This window comes from Humulus lupulus, chromosome 4 (genome assembly GCF_963169125.1).
Source record: "Humulus lupulus chromosome 4, drHumLupu1.1, whole genome shotgun sequence".
Classification (NCBI taxonomy): Eukaryota; Viridiplantae; Streptophyta; class Magnoliopsida; order Rosales; family Cannabaceae; genus Humulus; species Humulus lupulus.
The window spans coordinates 130,188,087-130,212,696 of NC_084796.1; positions in this window are offsets into that span (position 1 = coordinate 130,188,087).

The window sequence follows — 24,610 nt, forward strand, 5'->3', positions numbered from 1 at the left end:
ATAATCCTGCTGGCCTCTGGTGTTCTGCCTTAATCTGCTGACAGGTTAGGCATCTAGCCACATAATCCACCACGTCCCTCTTCATGCCTGACCACCAATACAGAACCTTCAGGTCATGGTACATCTTCGTAGAACCTGGGTGTAAGGAGTAAGGAGTGGTATGAGACTCGTCCAGAATCTCTCGCTGAATGTCTGGATCAATCGGAACACAAATCCGTCCTTTGTACTTCAACAAACCCATCTCAGAAATAGAGAAGTCCTTAGCTGCTCCCCATAGGACATTCTCTCTACGTTCAACTAACTGAGGGTCCTTTCCCTATGCTTCCTTAATCCTCTCGAGGAGCGTGGACTGAAGAGTAATGTTGGCTAACCTACCAACCACTAGCTCTATACCCGCTCTGGTCATCTCTCCTGCTAGTCTGTCAGATATCTGCCTCGAACTATACAACTGTCCTGGGCCCCTCCGGCTCAATGCATCAGCCACCACATTAGCCTTCCCAGGATGGTATAGGATATCACAATCGTAATCCTTTACCAGCTCTAGCCACCGTCTCTGGCGCATGTTCAAGTCCTTCTGGGTAAAGAAATACTTTAGACTCTTGTGATCAGTGTATATCTCGCACCTCTCTCCATACAGATAGTGTCTCCAAATCTAAAGTGTGAATACCACTGCAGCTAATTCCAGGTCATGCGTGGGATACCTCTGCTCGTACTCCTTTAATTGCCTTGATGCGTACGCTATCACTTTCCCAGCCTGCATCAACACGCATCCCAGACCCTGTCTGGAAGCGTCACAGTAGACCACAAACTTCTCATTATCTGTTGGCAGGCTCAGCACTGGTGTAGTAATCAACCGCCGCTTCAGCTCTTTGAAGCTATTCTCGCATCGATCTGTCCACACAAACTTGGTCTTCTTCCTTGTCAATTCTGTCAACGGAGTAGCAATTCTGGAGAACCCCTCTACAAACCGCCGGTAGTAACCTGCTAGCCCAAGGAAACTTCTAACTTCAGGAACATTGCTGGGTCTAGGCCAATCTCTTACTGCTTCCGTCTTGCTTGGGTCGACTAGTAACCCATCCTTACTGATAATGTGGCCTAGAAATGAAACTTGCGATAACCAGAACTCGCATTTGCTAAACTTAGCATATAACTTATGCTCTCTTAACCGATGCAACACCAGGCGCAGATGATGCTCATGTTCTGACTCTGACTGGGAGTATACTAGGATATCATCAATAAACACAATCACGAACTTATCCAAGTAATCCTTGAAAATTCTGTTCATCAAATCCATAAATGTCGCTGGGGCATTGGTTAATCCAAAGGACATAACCAGAAATTCATAATGCCCATACCGTGTCCGAAATGCAGTCTTTGGTATGTCCTCATCTCTGATCCTCAACTGATAGTAGCCTGATCGGAGATCAATCTTCGAAAACACTGTACTCCCTTGAAGCTGATCAAATAAATCGTCGATCCTAGGCAATGGATATTTGTTCTTGATGGTCAACTTATTCAACTCTCGATAATCGATGCACATCCTGAGCGATCCATCCTTTTTCTTAACAAATAAAACTGGAGCACCCCATGGCGAGAAACTCGGTCTGACAAACCCCAAATCAAGTAGTTCCTGCAGCTGAATCTTCAATTCCTTTAATTCTGCTGGGGCCATTCTGTAAGGTGCCTTGGAAACTGGCTCTGCTCCCGGAGCCAACTCTATGACGAACTCAATCTCCCGCTGTGGCGGCAACCCCGGTAGATCTGCTGGAAACAAGTCTGAAAACTCGCAGACGACTCTGGTTTCATTCGGTCCCACTGCTGCCACCTTAGAGGAATCCACTATACTTGCTAGGAATCCTATGCAACCCTCTTGCATCAGGTCTCTAGCCTTTAGTGCCGAGATCACAGGTACCCGCGGTCCATCCACCGTTCCCACGAACACAAAGGGTGCCTCGCCCTCCGGTTCGAAGGTCACCATTCGTCGCCTACAATCAATTGTTGCTCCATACCGCATCAACCAATCCATCCCTAGTATTATATCAAAATCGTCCATATCTAGTTCAATCAGGTCAACAAACAATTCTCTACCGTCTACCACTACTGGTAAGGCTCTAACCCACCTCCTAGAGACTACCAGCTCTCCTGTAGGCAATATAGTCTGAAAACCCCTAGCATACAAAATACTAGGTCTACACAGCTGATCAATCACCCTAACAGAAACAAATGAGTGCGTAGCACCAGAATCAATCAATGCAGTAAACAAGGATCCAGCGCTAAAAATCTGACCTGTGACCACTGAAGGACTGGCCTCAGCCTCAGTCTGAGTCAAGGTGAAAACCCTAGCAGGTGCGAGGCTGTCCCCCTGCCTAGGCTCCTCCTTCTTAGCCTGCGGGCAATCTTTCTTCAAGTGACTGGTGCTCCCACAAACAAAGCATGCCCTGGTCCGGCACTCGCCCTGATGGCGTCGCCTGCATCGAGGACACATCGGAAGGCTTCTCCAGCTGTCATTTCCGCTCTGGCGGCCACCCACAGAACCGCGAACCCTCCGGTCAGAACCATAAGGAGCAAATGAGTCGGGGACTCTCCTCTTCTGCTCACTGGGGCCGCTACCCCGACTAGGCCCAGAAGAAGAAGGCACTACTCTCCTGGTATCACGCCTAGCAGCGCCCTCCTTCCAGATCTGATCCTCAGCCCTCTCAGAAGTGAGGGCCTTGTCTACCACTTGTGCATAGGTAGACTCTGGAGTCATTGTGATACTCACGTCACGGGCGATCATTACATTTAATCCCCGTATAAATCTGTCCCTTCTGGCCGCATCAGTCGGCACTAGCTCTGGCGCAAACTTCGCCAATCTGTCGAATACCAGGGCGTACTCGGTGACGGATAACCTGCACTGAGTCAGGTTGTTGAACTCATCCGCCTTCGCAGCTCGGACGGCTACGCTGTAGTATTTCTCGTTAAAAATGCCCTTGAACTCTTCCCAAGTCATAGTAGCAGTATCCCTTCGCTGCCCTACTACCTCCCACCATATTCGTGCATCATGTCTAAGCATATAACTGGCACAATCAACCCTATCCCTTCCTTCAACCCTCATGAAGTCCAGGATTACTGACATTGTACTCATCCACTGCTCAGCCTGCAGTGGGTCTGCTCCCCCCTCAAAGGTAGGAGGCTGCTGTTTTCTGAATCTTTCATATAGAGGTTCCAACCTGTTCCCAGTCACAGGTTGAACCGGAGCCGGTACCACACTAGGCGGTGGTATCACAGGGGCCGATGGAGGAGCTGGTTGCCTGTACTGACTAAGCTCATCCTCTGTTTTCTTCAACCTAGCCTCCATCTCTGCTAAGATCTGCTGCCAGTTTTGAGGAGCAGGTGGAGGGTCCTGCCCCTGGTTATCATCCTCGGCCTGAATGCCGCGGAGTCTCGATGATTGGCGAGGCATTGCACTAAATGCCTGCAATCAGTGACACTGCTCATTAGGCATGATGACAAGGTCCAATTTCCACCTCTCAATCTCAACAACAACCATGTTCAATCGACCAAAATGACATATAATTAACATACAGCATACAACGGGCCTTGCCCTAGCATCATGCATATGTTATTACAATCATCATGCTCCTAATAATTCAAGCAGGCATACAAAGCATTCAATCACATATTCAAGAATATATCAATCGACCATACCAAACCACCCTTAGTCGAGCTTTTCAATGGCAGCGTGCGTACATGTTCGGTCAATCTCCAAAACCAATAAACCTTGGCTCGCTCTGATACCAAGTTGTAACGCCCTACTACCTTAGAGCCGTTACTTAGTGAGTTTAAATTAGAAATCGTGCTTTTCACTGACTCTAAGTGGTTTCTAAAACCAAAAGTGTGGATAAATCAGAATTTAAGGCTGTACTCTTTGAAAATGTTTAACTTCATTAAAACGTTAAATATAAAGCATCTGGGATCCCAAAATAAGGTTTACAAAATATTTACAACTCAAAAATAGGTTCACACTTGATCAGTTATCAAAAGAATGATTTAATACAGCCATATACAAAATGCCCCCAACCAAAGCAGTCGGGCAGGCCGAACATGTACGCGCCGCTCCCACGCTCTCCATACTCATGGCCGGTTGACTGACTCCTTGCTTTTACCTGCCACACGGAGCACCCGTGAGCCGAAGCCCAGCAAGAAAACCCAAATAACACATAACATATACAAATAATATCGCTGGCATAATTCACTGATAAATAAGAAAATCATCAATTTAAACAAGCACGGCCATGCCGCCCCAGAGGCCTTACCAAAGCTCGGGGTCTCGGTCATTACCGTAGGATAACTCATGTATCCCTTGGGTCCCACCCTCGCTTTAGCATCCCATGTGCTGAGCGTTGCTTCCGGCCCCACTGCCGTACCCGGCCCTTGCCGCTCTCGGCCTTGCCGTTCATTCAATTACAATCACACATATCATACATTATGAAATAACCATTCAAACATACAATAGTTTATCTAAGATTACACATTTGCACACAATACAAACTAGGGCCGTGCCCAACAATCACACAGTGGGGCCATGCCCTAAACTCGGGTGTTACGGTTTTCTTACCTTTAGATTCAGTAGCCTTGATCAACCGGACTCCTTGAGCACGATCCTACCCGAGCCCTAGCGCTTACCTAAGCAAAATCCACAAGTCAAAGTCATCACCAATCCTCAAGTCCAAAACCTAGTCTCGGGACTAATCCCAAGCCCCCGGGAAGTCCTAGATCCCCAAAACAAAGTGGCGGAATCGAGCCCCGAACCCTAGGTCAAAATCCCTTCACAAAAGCCCAAAAATCCCCTCTGTGAACAGTGCAGCGCTACAGCGCTCAAAAGGTAGCGCTGTAGCGCTACAAGCAGAACCAGCCACACCAGACAGGGGCTAGCACTACAGCACCCCCTGCCTAGCGCTGTAGCGCTAGTTGCAGCACAGAAAAACCAAAAATCGCATCTTGCGATTTTCTTCCCCCATTTCGAACCCAAACTTGTCCAACTCTTTCCCAAGCCCAAAAACAAACATATATACACCACACACTCATCCCAAGCACCCCAAGAACTCAATCCCAAGCTCAAGCAACCCACAACTCAAAATCTAACCCAATGAACCCCAAAACCAGAAAAATCAATCAAACAACAAGGATAGGGTCTTAGAAATCATACCGTGGGTGGAATTTCGACCTTGAACTGAACCCTAGACCTCCTTGACTTGCACCTTCACAACCTTGACCTGTTTTCCCCAAAATCCCCATCCATTTAGCTCAAAAACACAGTTCAAAACCAGCAAAACCCTAAAACCGAAAACCTCAAGAACTTACCTCAATCTCATATTTGATCTTGCTAATCCCTTGCAAATCCACAAACCTAGCTTACCACTGAGCTTCACTTCAAGAAAATCAATGAAGAAGGGTGGGAGAACCACAAACCAAATCTTCCAAGCCAACCCTTCAGCTTTCCCTCTCTTCCTTTTCTCTTCTTTCTTTCTTTCTTTCAGCTTATAATTTTCTCTACTAAATCCACTAAGTATAAAGGCCTTCTTTATTTTATCTCTTGCAAGCCTAATGACCAAAATACCCTTTCTTACAAATTCTAAGCCTTTATGTCCATAAAGGGCATTTTAGTCATAATACCCAAATTCCCACTAATTCCTCAAGTGTTCCTAATTATTCCCGTTCGCTACCCAATGCCTAATAAATCACCAAATACATTCCCAAATTCTCGATTAACTCCCCAGGCTTAACCCAAGCCTGGTACAGGTTCCCGCTTTGACTTTCCGCTAACCCGCTCGTTCTAGGATCGTCTCGAGTCATAGATCACAGGTATCAACATAAACATGCCCAACATGGCCAAATTACAAATATGCTCAATCAGGTCTACATGCATATTAATTCTCATAATCATGCACCACAATTAATCACATAATCATAAACGTGCACTAAATCATAATCATGCATAAAACCCACTAAGACCCACACAGAATTCCATTATGCCCTCCAGGCACGCTATCTCAGGCCCTAAGCCTTAATACCGAATTTGGGGTCGTTACAGCAAGGGAAGCCTAAACATGCTCCAGACTTATCTTATCCCCTACACGGGGAGCATAATTTAGGATGAGGGGTAGTTTTCGTAGAGAAAGGTGAGAGGCCTCCATCCCCACCTGAGGCTCTTCCTCAAGCTCTCGATCCTCTTGTGCTTCTTCTGCGGTGTGGATGTTCTCCAGCCGTTTCTCTGTAAGCCACTTGTGTAAAGTTGCCCGAGCTTGCCCATCAATGTTGCTAATATGATGAGATGCCAACTTCAAGGACTTCTTGGATTGGCGGTACTTAGTCAGTCAAGGTTGTTGATTCTTTGTCCCGCACTGAGGAGCCCCGACCTAATGAGATTGGCTTCTGTCACCAGGAGGCTGAGGTCCAGATCTTGGTCAGGGAGGGATTTCATCGCCTGATGATGATCCTCAAAGAGTTGGACATAGTGGGTTCGGCGAAAGGGGCCTATTTAGAATAATGGCTAAGTACAGAACACAAAAGAACCCAGAAAAAATGAGAAATAAAACAATTGGGAAGATACTCACCAACCCTGGAGAAGTCAAGGATCAGGGTCAGATTGCTACGAGTCAGAAAATTGTTTGTAAAGAAAAAGGCATCTTTGAAGTCCCGAGAATGGTTCTCGTTGCGGTGAGGAGCATTGTCGTCGAGAGACAAGGTAGCATACTTCACCAAATCAATGTACTCATCTCAATCTGGTTTCTTCTTCCTTGGGGTAGTGCGGAAGCTGTGGAAATACAAGATCTCTACAGGTGAAGGCTCGAGCCATTTCTGTTTCCAGTAGAAGATGTACATCCTCGTGAGCACCCCTTAAAAATTGGGGGAGAGTTGGAAAGGAATTATCCCCCATGAACTTAAAAATGTTCACGAAGTAATGTTTTAGAAGCAAGGTAGCCCCAGCCATCGGGTGGGCCTGGCTCCAGGCACCTAGGCCATTAATGCTACAATGCGCTCTCTCAGACTCACGAAAAATATGCATGAGACACTTATCCCCGACTCAGGGTGTCGGAGCAGGGTATGATAGTCCTCTGCTTCAAACCCACCGCCCTCGTACGTCTGGCCAGGGTGTGGAATAGGAGCTCTGTTGACTTCTTCCACAGTCAAACCCCTGCCTTTGAGCATTTTGGGCATTTCGAGCCTCTCCGCCACTTGGCTATCGGGACAAACGACCAACTCCTTGGTTGGTTCTCGGGCTCTCGCCCTCGCCTTGTCCCGGGAGGAACCTTGTTCATAGGCCATGTCAGAAATCTCTAGTCGAAGAGGTAGAATTCATGTTCGCGTAATTGTTGAAGTTCCTCAGACATCTGAGACAAAAATCAAGAAGTTAGTATTCTGACTGAAGGAAAGATGGACAAAACACGGATGACTCTAAGGATACTGCTTGGGGAGAGGAAGAATGTTTTGGAAATGCAAGGTGTCCTTGACGCGTGAGGATGGGCCGAAATTAATGAACCTACCAAAATCAGGGAATTCCCCAGATTCCAATCGAAGGTCCAGAAACGCAAAAGTGACATAAAATATTTTGAAGCCAATTTTGAACGTTCCTAATATCGAAATGTGCCTAGAATGATTCGTAAAAACCAGAAGCAGGCACTCAAATGGCACACCATTGACATTTCTAAGCATGAACCCAAAATCATCAAATATACACAAACAGAAAAATGGGTCAAAGACACTTACTCGATATGAAGCGCAGATAGGTGTTGAGGAGAGTCTTGACTCTAAAGTATCGCCCACCATTTTCCCAGAAGTAGAACAATCCATGCCAATCTTCCAAAGCTACTGGGGAAAATGGTTGAAGGTAAGCGAAGAACAAGAGAGGAGAGTTTTTTGTGTGAAGGTTTTTTATTCTTCTTATGGCAGCAGAGGGAGACTAAAGAATGGTTCTCTGGGTTTTATACCAAGTAGATCTTAGGGGGGAATCAACCTCTCAATGACCGTCAGATTACTTACCCTGATAAAGCCACAAGGGTGATCCAACGGTCAGGGTCTGAGTGACATGAATCGTGATCAATGTTCTTTGGGAAAAGACACCTCGGGTACGGAGTGGGCATTTGGGATCCTAGAGTTGACCCCTCATTAAATGCATGGATTGACGGGCCCAGCAATGGGGCATTAACACGTGGATTTACTTTTTAGAGTGATGTCAGAGGAAAGTTTAAACGATTTTCCCTCCACTTTTCAAATCACTCCTAATTTAAGTCTCCACCGCCCGAGAGCGAGTAGAGACATGGGGGGAAAATGTTGTCCGTATTTTCACCTCCTGACATGTGGGAACTCACAGTGACTGACTCTGACATTCAAAGACATCTTCAGGGTATGTTACCCCCCGAGGTCTGTCTTCGGCTGGAGGATTCTTCCAGGTGAGGCCACCTGTCTGTGCCAGTTGGTAGGTCGTGAGTGCCTAAAAGGTAAATTATCCTCTAAGGTTTTCCCTCAGAATTGGAGGTTCTCTAAGTGAAGCAATGACAACAATGGCTCTCCTTCCTCAGTAATCCCCAGGTCAAAGTTCTGGTTCTCGAACATAAGATAGGTGCCAAGTGTCAGCCAATGTGGGTTTGTAGCGCTAGAGGATCGTCTGACAACCTTTTTGGAGATCCGTCCACAGTGTTGTCGAGAGTACAACTCGACAATTCACACTCCCACTGCGTCGTATGACATGGAGATACGTACAACACGCCCTGACAGTACCTGGGGCATGTTCCCATTAAATTAGGTACCTTTCTGCAATGGGCCCCGCAGACCTTGCCTGGGTCGTGGTCTCTATTCAATGCAGCCCAATGCATGGAATTGGTATGAATTCCACAATAACGGGAAGAATTTATATTAATTGCACATGATTAGTACTAATGACCCCAGCCTCTATAAATAGGGTTAGGATTCTCATTGTAAGGGTCATAATTTTTATAGAAAGAAAGCCTTCTACTTAGAGAAATATAAACGTTGCTTGAGAAACTCAATTGGAGATTTCCCTAGCAAGCTTCCAATCCACTTAATACTAGAGACTCGTTGATTAGGGCTCTTTTATAGCCTAAACCACGTAAAAAATTTTGTGTTCTTGTTGTTTATTTCTTTAACCTCTCATCTTTAAGTTGATAGCAAAAAAGGCAGTCAACAATATTATTAATATATTCTAGTAAGAGCACAAGAATTTATGAAATAACACTCAAACAATACTATTGATAATGTGAACTCATTATTTGACATATAACCTTTATATAGGCCTATAATTACTTTGATAAACTACTAAGCATACTAGAAAGATTACAACTATACAAAAAAATTTAAAACAAAACAAAATAAAATCCTTAAAGCTCTTGCACTCTAATAAGTCTATTTATAGTTGTTGGTGCCTCCTTTGTTCGTTTTCCACGAAGTGAAAGAAGGAGTAGAAATGTCAAGTCATTGTTCGATCTGCTATGATGAATCTTTAGAATATATCCTCAGGCAAATACCAAACTTGGAATCTACTATTCATTAGGTGTTGTCAATGAAGAAAGGGCATACACTAGGATGTACTTCAGCTACTATCTTAAATAAAGATTAAAAGGAGCTCCTTAGACCTTAAGTGGAAAATTTTCCATAAAGAGAGTAAAAAAGAAAGACAGTCTAATTGGAAGCACAGACTTGTATATAAGCAATTATGTGTGTTGTGTGGAAGGAAATGGAGCAATGATGAAAATTTTAGGACTATTTGACCGCAAGGGGATTCGTAAGTGGAACTACACCATCTAATCTGGATGTTAGGCCAGCTTAAAGACTTGGAAAAAATGAGCCAATTCCTAGGAGGCATAAGGAGATTTCGACCTTTACCAATGTGATAGATTAAGGTGAGCAATATTCTTATTCCCATAAGGTTATCATAGGTGTCAATGTGATACTATGGGTCGATGATCCTTTGTAAGGGGTTAAGTAAGGTTCCTTGAAGTTTGGTGGTAGCGACTCGACTTTTATGTTAAGACTAAAAGTGGAGTCATCATTGAACTCATCAAGACCTTTTTCACAAGCTAGGCCTACTTTTGTTGCCTTTAAAGCGGTCATCTAGTTCTTCTTGGCGTGTTGTCTCGACCAAAAGGGTCTCAGCTATATCTTTACAGTGAGACTTGTGAGGTTCTTTTGTCACCTTGTTTATCTCGCTAGTTATCCTTGGGGGTTTTCCATCCATGCGACAAATCATGAGCATTTTTTCGTTCCTTAAAACTATCCATTTTCTACAACCAAAATAAACCTCACAAGAAACATAAACAACAACCCTTAAAACTACTTAAGCAACCCTTGAAACTCCTGAGCAACCCTATTTAGCAACATGTTAAGAAAACCTTAAAACTCTAAAGTGGTCATATATAGTTACTCAACTCTGCCAACTTCATTCTGGGGTCATTCAATTGAAACCGCGAATGACATTCTCAATATCGTGTGGTCAAAATCAATCCCCAAAACACCTTTAGAACGCTGGAATGGACGTTAACCTAGTTTACGTCATTATAGAAGCTTGGGGTGTCCCACCCACATCCTGAGGAAAAAGGAAGGAAAGCTAGAACCACAAATTGAAGTTTGCATGTTTTTTGGCTATCCTAAAGGTACTTGGGGTGGACTTTTCTATAGTCAATTAGAAAAGAAAGTGTTTACTTCTACGAATGCTACTTTTCTAGAAAATGACTATGTCCAAAACTTCAAACCATGCAGCAAAGTAGTTTTAGAGGAGATGGTTAAAGAACTGACTCCAATAAATGTTTCATCATCATCAACGTGAATTGATGATGAAATTCCCACTCTTCATGTCCTACCGATGAAAGTTGATTTAAATGAAGAAAGTACCACTATTCCTCAGCAAACAGTCACGGAGCCTCGTCGTAGTGGGAGGGTTTCTAGGACCCAAGTTCGCTATGGTTTGGATGGTGAAACCAATATGGTTGTTGGTGACACTAGTGTTGATGATCTGTTGTCTTTCAAACAGGGAGTGGCTAGCCCTAAAAAGGAACTATGGCTCAAAGCCATGAAACAGGAAATGGAGTCCATGTACTCAAATTTCGTATGGGTTCTTACGGAAGCACCTAATGGCTTTAGGGCCACTAGGTGCAAGTTGATCTACAAGAAGAAACGAGGTGTTGATGTAAATATTGAGACTTATAAAGCTCAATTAGTGGCAAAGGGTTATACCCAAAGAGAAGGCATGGACTATGAGGAAACTTTTAGTCCGGTAGCCATGCTCAAGTCCATACACATCCTCCTATCCATAGCAGCCGCTCTCGACTATGAGATCTGGAAAATGGACGTCAAGACAACCTTTCTTAATGGGAAGCGTGATGAAGTCATTTATATGGATCAGCCAGAAGGTTTTAAAGTAGCTGGACAAGAAGGAAAAGTTTGCAAGTTGAATAGGTCCATTTATGGACTTAAAGCAAGCTTCTCGTTCTTGGAATCTTAGGTTTGATGAAATAATCAAGACCTATCACCTTGAACAAAATATTGATGAGCCTTGTGTTTACCAACTGAAGGCAAATCAAATAGTGGTATTCCTGGTTCTTTATGTAGATTATTTCTTACTCATTGGAAATAATGTTAAGAAATTGTCAGATGTGAAGAATTGGTTGAGCACTCAATTCCAGATGAAGGATTTGGGTGAAGTAAGTTATGTTCTAGGTATCCAGATCATCAGGGATAGAAAGAACAGACTCTTAGCTCTATCTCAACCAGCTTACATAGATAAAGTGCTAGAACGATTCTCAATGATAAATTCCAAGAAAGGATGTTTACCATCCCGCCATGGAATTCATCTTTCAAAGAAGTAGTCTCCTCAGACTCCTAAAGAGGAAGATGCAATGAGAAAAGTTCTTTACGCATATGCAGTTGGAAGTCTATTGTATGCTATGTTGTGTACTAGACCAGATATCTGCTATGCAGTGGGAGTAGTGAGTAGGTATCAATCAAACCCAGGACCGAAACATTGGATAACAGTTAAGCATATCCTAAAGTATTTAAGGCAGACTAGGGATTATATGATAGTCTACGAAGGTGGTGTTCTGAACCCTGTAGGCAACACCGATTTAGATTTTCAGACTGATGTCAATGACAGGAAGTCTACTTTTAGAATGATGTTTACTCTTGGGGTGGGGTTGTGATATGGAGAAGCCTAAAGTGGTCTGCAATCTCAGATTCCACCATGGAGGTTGAGTACATAGCTGCGTCAAAAGCAGCTAAGGAAATAGTTTAGCTAAAGAAGTTATATTCAGATCTTGGTGTTATTCTAGAAATGGATAAACCGCTTGTGTTGTTTTGTGACAATACAGGAGCAATAGCCAACTCAAAATAACCTCGTAGTCATAAGAAAGAGTAAGCATATAAAAAGGAAGTATCACATTATTCGAGAATATGTGGCCAGGGGAGATGTGAAGGTTATGAAGATTGCATCTGAAGACAATCTTGCAAATCTATTTACAGAGACACTACCAGAAGCTACATTTGATAAGCATATCAAGGAAATGGGATTAATAGAATTAAGGGATTACTTTCAATTAGTGAAAGTGGGGGTTTGTTGGGGTTTTATGCCCTAATTAAAACTCAATTTCTTTGTAATCTCATTTATTATCAATAAAAGAATATAAATCATTTTATTTTCAAGATTATTTGTTTAATATAAACTTCTATTAAATCCCTAGCATATAGCTAATCGTATTTATAGTTGCGTAGTCACAGTGGAATATAAATATGATTATATGTTCAAATATAAGTTAGTCCTTAGATTAGTCAGTGCACAGGATTTACACTGATTTGCCAATCTATGATATGATCTACTTACACATTGCAGTGTTATGCTATTTCCAGAACATTAGCAAAGTAGATAAGATCGAATGTATTTGTTACATTGGACAGGACCAATATTGAGAGTTGATAGGATAAGTAAACATATCGTTATTATCTATTCTAGTCATCTCATATAGTTGACCATAGGTCAATTCAATCTTAATTCTGAGTGGTTAGTCTTCTAAATGATTGTATTATCTTAGTTCTTTGACTTGTTCGTTACCAGCTTACCCTACGGACTAGCCCATACTTACATCTTGGGAACTCGGTAGTATAATTGATTGGGAGTGTTAATCATAGATATGAACATCTATAGCTTCTGATGAAGAAGTGAAACGATGGCTTCCTTTTAGTTTGGTTCAAGGTGTTAAATGATAGAGATCTCATTTAAGTAATTAATATTAGTTTACTAAAATATCATTTACAAGGAACTAAGTGTTTAAAAGATAAAATATAATGAGGGGTAAAGCATTATTTTAGTTCCATCTCATATTAGACCATCAATAGAGGATTGAGTGACAATTATTGTTGTAACAATGGATAATTAATAGCATATCTATATTTGTTATATAGTGTTCTATGAATTCAAGAGTGCAATTCCGAGTCTTTAGTGGAATCACGAGGAGTTAATAAGTTAGTAAATTTATTTGTTAGATTTATGATAACTTATTGGAGCTTGATTTCATAGGCCCATGGTCCCCACTATACCTTGGATAAAATCATCTAGATAGTCTCAATTAATTGATTTAATTATCAATGTTGGCCGGGTCAATTTTGGATAGTTTCACAGAGTTATGTAATTTTGAGAAGAAAAGAGAAATTAGGGCAGATTTATTAATTAAGATAAATTAGTATCTAAATTAATAAATAAGTTTAAATCGATAGAAAATAATACAAGCCTTGATTTTAAGTCCAATGGGCTTATAATCAAATGGGAAATTTCACGGGCCTAAAGCCCATGATAATTTCGATCTAGGGGTGTTAATTGGCTATTATTTTATGGATTTTTTTAATCAAATAAATGACCTAATTGAGTCTATAAAAGAATGTTAAGAGAGAAGTCAAAACATAAGTTAAGATGACAGACACTGGTTTTCTAATAGGTTTTAGATTCTCTCTAAACATAAGTCCTTTTCTAAGCCTCATTATTCTATCTCTTCTTCTCTCTGTATCTATCTCATGTGTTCAAAATTATCCATTCTAGTCTAGGTGATTCTAAGGATACTTTGGAAGACTGTGAAGATAATAGAAGATCGGTTCAATTTCTTAGTAATACTCTGCGACAGAAAGGATACAGGGGTTAGAGAAACTAAAGGAAGGACTCACTCATTCCGCTACGTATAATATAAGTATTCTTATCATTATTTCTCTTTGAATTCAATTTTAGAAACATGTTCTAGGTTATCTCATATTAATCTTTTTGATATTAGATCTACATGAAAATAAATAAAGATCTTGTATAAGTTTTTCCAACAGGTTCAATTGCCCAATTGCAAAGTTGAACAATGTTGTCAGGAATTGACCCTCGATCTGGTTATTACCAGCTAAGGATAAAGGAAAGAGACATTTTAGGAATTACTTCTTACACCAAGTAGGATGTGATGGGTTTTTAGTGAAGGATCTTAACTGACTAATGCTTCAACAGCACAAGTATGTTTGACAAGTAGGGAATACAGGAATGACATGGGCAAGAAATATTTAGATTGATTTAGGATGTTTCGATCTACTCACAGTCAGAAGCATAAAGCAAATGACCACTTCATTGATTGTACCAAGACTAAGGAAGCAGAGTTAATGGTAAGGTTCCAGAAGAAGTAAGCTCCGATTTCTCCAAGGGTATTCAAGGTCACACTGTGGGAAGTGATGGGATCATGTATGGCGTAATTAAGATAGAAATCATAAGGGAATTACTAAAGGAACACCTTATGGGTGAGAAGCACAGTGAGACTGGTTTGATTCCTTAGCTACTACTTGAAGCATCCTCGACAACATCCATACCCTAGATTGAGGTAACATAAGGACTTAGAGTTTGTCTGAATGGATAGTTTCATACAAATTTTGAGAAGATAGAATAATGGTTGTTTAGCACTCCTTGGTATCGGAACCTGTATGCAATGGACTTATATAGAAGAATGGCATGATGGATATTGTCCGTGCTTAAGACATTAAAGTATAGGGTGGTGCAACGAAGACTAGGGTGCACCCATTGACAGAATGAGAAGGATGGTTGTTTATGCTTCATGATAGATGAAGGGAAAATAACAAAAATGTTCTACACGGGGCGTTAGGTTGACAGTAATGCCAGATAGCCATGGTTAGGGTGCGGTGACCTAAGGAATTGTAGTGCATGCACAACCATAAAGAGTTAAAGCATTTGATCACCCATAGATGAATTATCATGAGACTAAGGCCCTAGTGGGAATTAATGGATGATTCACATTGGAAATCCTTTATTGCATAGAGAATATTAACGTGGAGGTTGACATCTTGAGTTGGATAGGTCTGTGTCAGTTAGATAAGTCGCCACGAATTACAATAAAGCCAGATGAGGAAATGACCAAGAATGTTATAGAATTTACAGCTGATAGTTGGCAGATATACCTCTATGAACAATGAAATTCAGAGAAAAGATCTTGTAGGAATTGTTTAGAACCCTACTATTTTACCATGAATGGGTTAAGATATGAAGATCGGATGAGTGATCCGATGGAACCTGGCATAGAGGTGGAGAATGTAGATGGGTCTTGTACTACCTTCTTATGATTGTTGTATCCAAGAAATTTGAGTGGATGTTAAGATCTAAAATTTTGTATTATTAGAAGGTAAAAGGGTATAGTTGTGGACCGTAAGGGTGGATTACAGTAGACTGCAGGTAAGATGACTGGATACGAAAAGTTGTGACTCAATAAAATGAGTTAGCATACCTCAGTTCGTGTGAGCGGGTGTCACAATAGTGCATATGGGCGAAGGGAGACCGTATGTCTCCGTGGGACACCAAAGTCGATGGTGTCAGACTAAGACCTTTTATTTCCCAAGTTTTGGAAAAAGGTTGTAGAGGGAAATGAGTATAAGATTAGGACTTAGAATTATTGGTTACTTTCTGATAGACTGGCAATCTGAAGGAATGACTTAGACTTTAAGGATTTTACTTTGAATGTGTAAGTTTTTAAGATATTGAGATATGTACGGTCCTTGGATTGAATAGTCATGGTGATGGAAGCCAGTCAACAGCTAGGGTGACTATGAATAAGATACCATAAGATAGGGAGCGAGAAGTACTCGTTCCAAGTAATGAAATGAGAGACAGGAAGTATTGTGGTTCATAATTGGTTCGGGGGACCAATGAAGTTATTAGGATTGTTAGGGCAGAATTGTCTGCCTTTTTGAAAGGACGTAAGAGTTTGCAAATTTCTAGTATGGGAACACGGAGTTCCAGGATGGGAGACTTTGTATTTCTCCAATTATTGTGGACTAGAAAGGATAAGATATTTTGGGAAGAAAGAGGAGTTTTAACTCCTGATTTAATAGACTTCTGAGATCCTACCAAGGACTAGGCCAGTCACAACGAGGTCCAACACCTAGCTCGGGGCGAGCCTAGGGTTATTTCGGGGACTTAGTGCGTATTTGGGATTTATTGGCTAACAATTAATTATTTAGGGATTAATTGGGCCTGTCGAGATGAATTGAGGATTATTGGGAGTTGAGGCTAATGACGAAATTACCCCTGGGGCTATTAAAGGACAAGAGTATGCTTAAGGGGCATTATGGTCTTTTTGTCATAAGGATAGACTCAGCCAATTTGAACTGTGTAGAAACCTTAGGACAAAATCAGATAAGCTTCAATCCCAATTACCTTATTTCTCTATCTATCACGTTCCATCTCTTCTCATGGGACACTTGAGGTTTCTTTTGAAGTTTTGAGGAGAAGGGGCTGGAAACCTAAGGAATTTGAAGTTGGAGCTTGAAGTGGAATTAAGAGGCATCTAGGAAGGGATCAATCAGAGGTAAGATCAAGCTTTTAATGTTCTGAGTTTTAGAGTTTTTTTAATTTAAGTTTAGCTTTTGGGATGTTTAGTTGTTCAAACTCAATGTTTGATTTTTGAGCTGTGATGTAGTTTTGGCTTAGCTTTTAGTGCGGTTATGTTGTTTATGGTGTATGAGAATGCTTGAGAGGTTTAACTCTAGCTTTAGTTTATGTCCAGAGTGGATTCTTGGGGAATTAGGTTGAGAGAAAATGTTGAAAAGCCCCAGGAATTAATTATTCACGGGGGCGCGTCGTGACCCATTTCATGGGCGTCGCAGCCTGCGTGACCCTAGGAGCCCTGGGGACTTGCTGTTTTGCAGACGCATCACGGCCCTAAAGGGGATAGTCGTGGCCCAACTACTTCAAGGACTTGGGCTGGCGCCTCTGACTTGGTGGCGCTCCGCGAACCTTACGCCCAAGTCGCGAGGATTTAAACCTAAGCCCTCAGAATGATTTCTATTACCCAGTGTGGATGCCGAAAATCCACCAAATAAGAAAAACACACAAAAGAAGTTTCTAGTCCCTTAAAGAAGTAAATAGCTAAGGGGCACCAAGGGCGCCAAGTACGCAATGAAGGCAGAAGGTAATTATAGGCCATCGAAGTGTTAGACACTCGCAGAGCCCTAGGCCTCATGAGGTCATTCCAGGCCTCCAAGCTGCATTACCTTGTTAGACGTGTTTGTCAAGCACACATGGCCCTTATCCGTGCCCCTCGAAGTTAAGGCCCCAGCCTCGCGAACACCACTCCAGCATCACCCCGCGCATGCCAACACCTCATGCGCCTAGCCTTGCCCCGAGGTGTCCCACACAAAGGACCTCACGCCAAGAAGACGTTTCGCACCTAGGATGTATCCCATGTCTCATCAAGGCATGCGCCTCGCGCCCCGCGCGCACCAGGGGCCTCGCGCCCGCGCGCATCAGGGGCCTCGCGCCCCACGCGCACCAGGGGCCTCGCGCCCCGCGCGCCCATGCGCCTCGCGCCCCGCGCGCACCAAGGGCCTCGCGCCCGCGCGCCCATGCGCCTCGCGCCCCGTGCGCACCAGGGGTCTCGCGCCCGCGCATGCGCCTCGCGCTCCGCGCGCACCAGGGGCCTCGCGCTCCGCGCGCCCATGCGCCTCGCGCCCCACACGCACCAGGGGCCTCGTGCCCCGCGCGCCCATGCGCCTCGCGCGCCCAAGCGCCTCGCGCCCGCGCGCACCAGGGGCCTCGCGCCCGCGCGCATCAGGGGCCTCGCGCCCCACGCGCACCAGGGGCCTCGCGCCCCGCGCGCCCATGCGCCTCGCGCCCCGCGCGCACCAAGGGCCTCGCGCCCGCGCGCCCATGCGCCTCGCGCCCCGTGCGCACCAGGGGTCTCGCGCCCGCGCATGCGCCTCGCGCTCCGCGCGCACCAGGGGCCTCGCGCCCCGCGCGCCCATGCGCCTCGCGCGCCCATGCGCCTCGCGCGCCCATGCGCCTCGCGCGCCCACGCGCCTCGCGCCCGCGCGCATCAGGGGCCTCGCGCCCCGCGCGTACCAGGGGCCTCGCGCCCCGCGCGCGCCAGGGGCCTCGCGCCCCGCGCGCACCAGGGGCCTCGCGCCCCGCGCCCATGCGCCTCGCGCCCCACGCGCACCAGGGGCCTCGCGCCCCGCGCGCACCAGGGGCCTCGCGCCCCGCGCGCACCAGGGGCTCGCAATGAGGTATGGCCTTGCCCATGGCCTCTCCCATGGCCTCGACCATGGCCTCGTCCATGGCTTCGCCCATGGCCTCGCCCATGGCCTCGCCCATGGCCTCGCCCATGGCCTCTCCCATGGCCTCGCCCATGGCCTCTCCCATGGCCTCGACCATGGCCTCGTCCATGGCTTCGCCCATGGCCTCGCCCATGGCCTCGCCCATGGCCTAGCCCATGGCCTCTCCCATGGCCTCGCCCATGGCCTCGCCCATGGCCTCTCCCATGGCCTCGCCCATGGCCTCTCCCATGGCCTCTCCCATGGCCTCTCCCATGGCCTCACCCATGGCCTCGCCCATGGCCTCGCCCATGGCCTTGGAGGTGAGAATACTCACAAAGGGCAAGGTACATGCATGAATATGGAATTTGCCTACAAACCTAAAGAAGTCAGAGTATGGATATAGTACCCTTACCAGACAAGTAGTGGGAATGCCAGGAGTGGTTATGCAAGAATAGGAGTTATGGTCCGTACGTCTACGGCCATGGGTCAGAGCCGACACCACTACCTCCTGCGCCACTACGCCTGCCACCACGCATTAGACATGGGTACCGACAAGTAGTGGAGACATCCTCCTGACACCTGCTTCTGTACGGGGTGTACGACCGCAACCTCTGAAGCCACTCCCCTGACACAGTACGTATGTACCACTTGGTCCCCTGGACCACTATGTATCTAAGGCCATTAGAGCCTACTATAAAAGGAACCCTAAGACCACCTGAAAAGGGGTTGGAAAATTCATTGTAAGGAGAGGCTATTGAGAAATATACCAGGATTTGCTCCATCATTTATCTGTGTCTACTTTTTCTTAAAGTGTATTCTTAGTTCTTACAAAAACCTCACTCGACTTACCTTTGAGTTTTCCGATCTAATTTCGTTGACGAGATTTCACCGTCAACAGTTTGGCGCCGTCTGTGGGAAGAACAAGCATCAAGCCAGTGTTCTTCCTTCATTTCCAACAAAGAAAGATGCTAAGACGTTCAAAACGCCTACGGCAAATACAAAAGGTGGAGGTTCACCGAGACGAAGTAGAGCGGAGGCCTTCCAAGAAAGACCCCCCTCTGCCCGAGCATGGAGATGGACCAGAAGAACCTCTTCCCCCGGAGGAGGAGAGGGAAGCATCGTCCTCGGCTACCCAGCCCGACGGAGGTCATTCAGAGCCGCTAGTGTGTCCACTTAACCGGCCCCGGTTGACCCCACGCTCAGGCCACCGGGACCCCAGTCCCTCGACGCACTGGCCAGGCAAGGGTCCCGGGGTACGCTCGGTAAGTTCCAGCTCAAGGACGCGCTTCTACAAGGATGAGATTCACGAGTTGCATAAAAAGACTAGGAGGCTGGAAACCATGATGGAGAACATGCAGAAGGTTTTAAACAACCTACGGCAAAGGAAGTCAAGCATGCCCCTCCCAAAGCATAAAGGGAAGGAGCATGAAAAAGGGGAAAACACTGTCCCCATAGACGGTGGGGGAACCCAACTTTCCGCCAGTGAAACCCCCCAGGCAAAGTACCATGGGGGACATAGGCCAACGAAGTGTCCCCAGGAGCATAGGCAGAGAGAAGATGAGGGTCATAAGAAAGATGCGGAAGTCCCCCCAAAAGGGTCACCCCCTGGCCTAAGAAAAGGGCTCCATGAGGAGAGGTCAGAAGTGAGAGACGCACCCCCCGCGGTTCCACCGAGGGACACAACCAAGGCGAGGGATCAGCCCGAGAACCCGCAAAATTCCTTATACGAAAAGAGGAGGGGACTAGACACCAAAATGCGATGCCCTCAAGGCAAGATCACCACTGTACTTAGGGGGCACATGGATGGTGGAGAATTCGACCGTGATTCACCCTTCACAAGGGAGATTCAGGCTGAACAAATGCCCACTGGCTTCAGAGAGCCTCGCATGACTCCGTATGAGGGTACTACAGACCCAAAATATCACTTAGACTCCTTCAATAACTTGATGAGGTTAAGGGGGGTCAACAGCAGAGCAAAATGTCATTGCTTCGTCGTTACTCTTAAAGGAGTGGCGTACAAATGGTTCAGGAGGTTAAGGCCAGGAACAATCAAGTCATGGCAACAATTCTCTGATGAATTTCTTCAGCAACACCATGCAGCGTGTGACTACGTCATGCCAACTACCAGCCTCGCTAACATCAAACAAGGCGAGAATGAAAGTTTGAAGGACTACATCCATAGATTCGGTATAGAAGCAACAAAGGTGGGATGTTTAACCAAAGCAGAGCTCAAGATGGCTATTACAGCCGGAGTTCGTCCAGGAAGCAAGTTATGGAGTAACATGCTCAAAAGAGAAGTTTCGGATTTGGACGACTTCTTCGAGAGAGCACAGAAGTACATACGTGTGGAAGAGGGCCATAAGAACTTCCATGTCGAAGAGAGCGAACCTTCCTCCAGTGGCCATACTACCAGTATGTCTGGGGATTCCATATAGAAGGGGGGCATCGTGCTAGAGGGGTCCCTGACCAAATTAGAGATCAAACGAAGACCATCTAGCCATGAAAGTCTCCACCAAAAGGGGTCTACAAAGTAGACACCCACCAAAAGGGGTCTACAACGTAGACACCTCCCAAAAAGGGTCTCCAAAGTAGACGCCTCCAAAAAGGGTCTCCCAAGTAGACGCTATCCAAAAGGGTCTCAAAGTAGACGCTTCCGAAAAGGGTCTCAAAGAAGACGCTTGCAAAAAGGGTCTCAAAGAAGACGCTTGCAAAAATAGTACTATGCCTAATGACGAGAAGGACGCTTCTCGCAAAATATAATAAGCGCGCGCGAAGATATATAAAAGGATAACTAGAACCCAAGGGGTCAATATATCCTTACAGGTGCAACTAAGACGCATCACAGAGAGGCCTACCGAACCCCCTTTTCGCGTGGGTTCCAAAGGACCTCGAACATGATAAATATATAAAAAAAAAAAGAAGAAGAATAAGAGAATAATAAAAAGGAACGGAAGAGTCTACAAGAACGCCTAAAGGCCTCCCTATAGACTAGGGGGGTAAGTGTGGATGCCGAAAATCCACCAAATAAGAAAAACACACAAAAGAAGTTTCTAGTCCCTTAAAGAAGTAAATAGCTAAGGGGCACCAAGGGCGCCAAGTACGCAATGAAGGCAGAAGGTAATTATAGGCCATCGAAGTGTTAGACACTCGCAGAGCCCTAGGCCTCATGAGGTCATTCCAGGCCTCCAAGCTGCATTACCTTGTTAGACGTGTTTGTCAAGCACACATGGCCCTTATCCGTGCCCCTCGAAGTTAAGGCCCCAGCCTCGCGAACACCACTCCAGCATCACCCCGCGCATGCCAACACCTCATGCGCCTAGCCTTGCCCCGAGGTGTCCCACACAAAGGACCTCACGCCAAGAAGACGTTTCGCACCTAGGATGTATCCCATGTCTCATCAAGGCATGCGCCTCGCGCCCCGCGCGCACCAGGGGCCTCGCGCCCGCGCGCATCAGGGGCCTCGCGCCCCACGCGCACCAGGGGCCTCGCGCCCCGCGCGCCCATGCGCCTCGCGCCCCGCGCGCACCAAGGGCCTCGCGCCCGCGCGCCCATGCGCCTCGCGCCCCGTGCGCACCAGGGGTCTCGCGCCCGCGCATGCGCCTCGCGCTCCGCGCGCACCAGGGGCCTCGCGCTCCGCGCGCCCATGCGCCTCGCGCCCCACACGCACCAGGGGCCTCGTGCCCCGCGCGCCCATGCGCCTCGCGCGCCCAAGCGCCTCGCGCCCGCGCGCACCAGGGGCCTCGCGCCCGCGCGCATCAGGGGCCTCGCGCCCCACGCTCACCAGGGGCCTCGCGCCCCGCGCGCCCATGCGCCTCGCGCCCCGCGCGCACCAAGGGCCTCGCGCCCGCGCGCCCATGCGCCTCGCGCCCCGTGCGCACCAGGGGTCTCGCGCCCGCGCATGCGCCTCGCGCTCCGCGCGCACCAGGGGCCTCGCGCCCCGCGCGCCCATGCGCCTCGCGCCCCACGCGCACCAGGGGCCTCGCGCACCAGGGGCCTCGCGCCCCGCGCGCCCATGCGCCTCGCGCGCCCATGCGCCTCGCGCGCCCACGCGCCTCGCGCCCGCGCGCATCAGGGGCCTCGCGCCCCGCGCGTACCAGGGGCCTCGCGCCCCGCGCGCACCAGGGGCCTCGCGCCCCGCGCCCATGCGCCTCGCGCCCCACGCGCACCAGGGGCCTCGCGCCCCGCGCGCACCAGGGGCCTCGCGCCCCGCGCGCACCAGGGGCTCGCAATGAGGTATGGCCTTGCCCATGGCCTCTCCCATGGCCTCGACCATGGCCTCGTCCATGGCTTCGCCCATGGCCTCGCCCATGGCCTCGCCCATGGCCTCGCCCATGGCCTCTCCCATGGCCTCGCCCATGGCCTCTCCCATGGCCTCGACCATGGCCTCGTCCATGGCTTCGCCCATGGCCTCGCCCATGGCCTCGCCCATGGCCTAGCCCATGGCCTCTCCCATGGCCTCGCCCATGGCCTCGCCCATGGCCTCTCCCATGGCCTCGCCCATGGCCTCTCCCATGGCCTCTCCCATGGCCTCTCCCATGGCCTCACCCATGGCCTCGCCCATGGCCTCGCCCATGGCCTTGGAGGTGAGAATACTCACAAAGGGCAAGGTACATGCATGAATATGGAATTTGCCTACAAACCTAAAGAAGTCAGAGTACGGATATAGTACCCTTACCAGACAAGTAGTGGGAATGCCAGGAGTGGTTATGCAAGAATAGGAGTTATGGTCCGTACGTCTACGGCCATGGGTCAGAGCCGACACCACTACCTCCTGCGCCACTACGCCTGCCACCACGCATTAGACATGGGTACCGACAAGTAGTGGAGACATCCTCCTGACACCTGCTTCTGTACGGGGTGTACGACCGCAACCTCTGAAGCCACTCCCCTGACACAGTACGTATGTACCACTTGGTCCCCTGGACCACTATGTATCTAAGGCCATTAGAGCCTACTATAAAAGGAACCCTAAGACCACCTGAAAAGGGGTTGGAAAATTCATTGTAAGGAGAGGCTATTGAGAAATATACCAGGATTTGCTCCATCATTTATCTGTGTCTACTTTTTCTTAAAGTGTATTCTTAGTTCTTACAAAAACCTCACTCGACTTACCTTTGAGTTTTCCGATCTAATTTCGTTGACGAGATTTCACCGTCAACACCCAGTTTAGTAGAATTCAAGGTTCCGGATGCTAGTATATTATCCCAAAGCTTTTAATTGGTTTATAATTTTAACGCTTATCCATTATCGCATTATGACTAGGTTATACCACAATGGCTCGTGATTAGGAATCATGCTCAGAGATGCCATACGCTAGCTGCTTGGGACTTGAGGTAAGAAAACTGTACTCAGGTTGTGAATGGGGCTTAAACCCATGTTAATGAATATGCTATGAATGTGAACATATCTCTATCTCAGAATATCTGGATATGCATGCTTGTATATGCTACCATTGACTACTTATTATGCATTGTGCATTTGTGATTATATTTGTTTACGGGCCGACCTAAGGGTGCCAAGGGCCAATATCAAGCGTGCGGAATGCAACCCAGCCTAAGGGTGTCGGGGTCGCCTATAAGACCAAGGGACTCGACCTAAGGGCACCAGGCCTGGACATTATACAATAAATAAATGTGTGGTTTACACTTATCTATTTCTATTGATTGATGAGTTTGGTTTACGCATTTGACTGAACTGAATGTTACTACTAGGATGGTTGTTTATATCCTATTATTGATTGAACTTAATGATTCATGTTTACTATTTTAAATTGTTTCCTTGTTGTGCATGTTGATTTAAGTTTTCTTGCTAAGCCTTGGCTCACGAGTGCTACGTGGTGCAAGTAAGGGAAAGGGGATAGTTGGACAAGCCATGAGTTAGAGAGCTTCAAGGGCGATGTGTACATATGCAGCCTACCCGTTTGCCACAATTGGGATAGCCTAGGAGGAACTAGGGTTGAACCTTTTTTTGCTACGTAGGATGGCTAAGTTGTATTCTATTTGTCTTT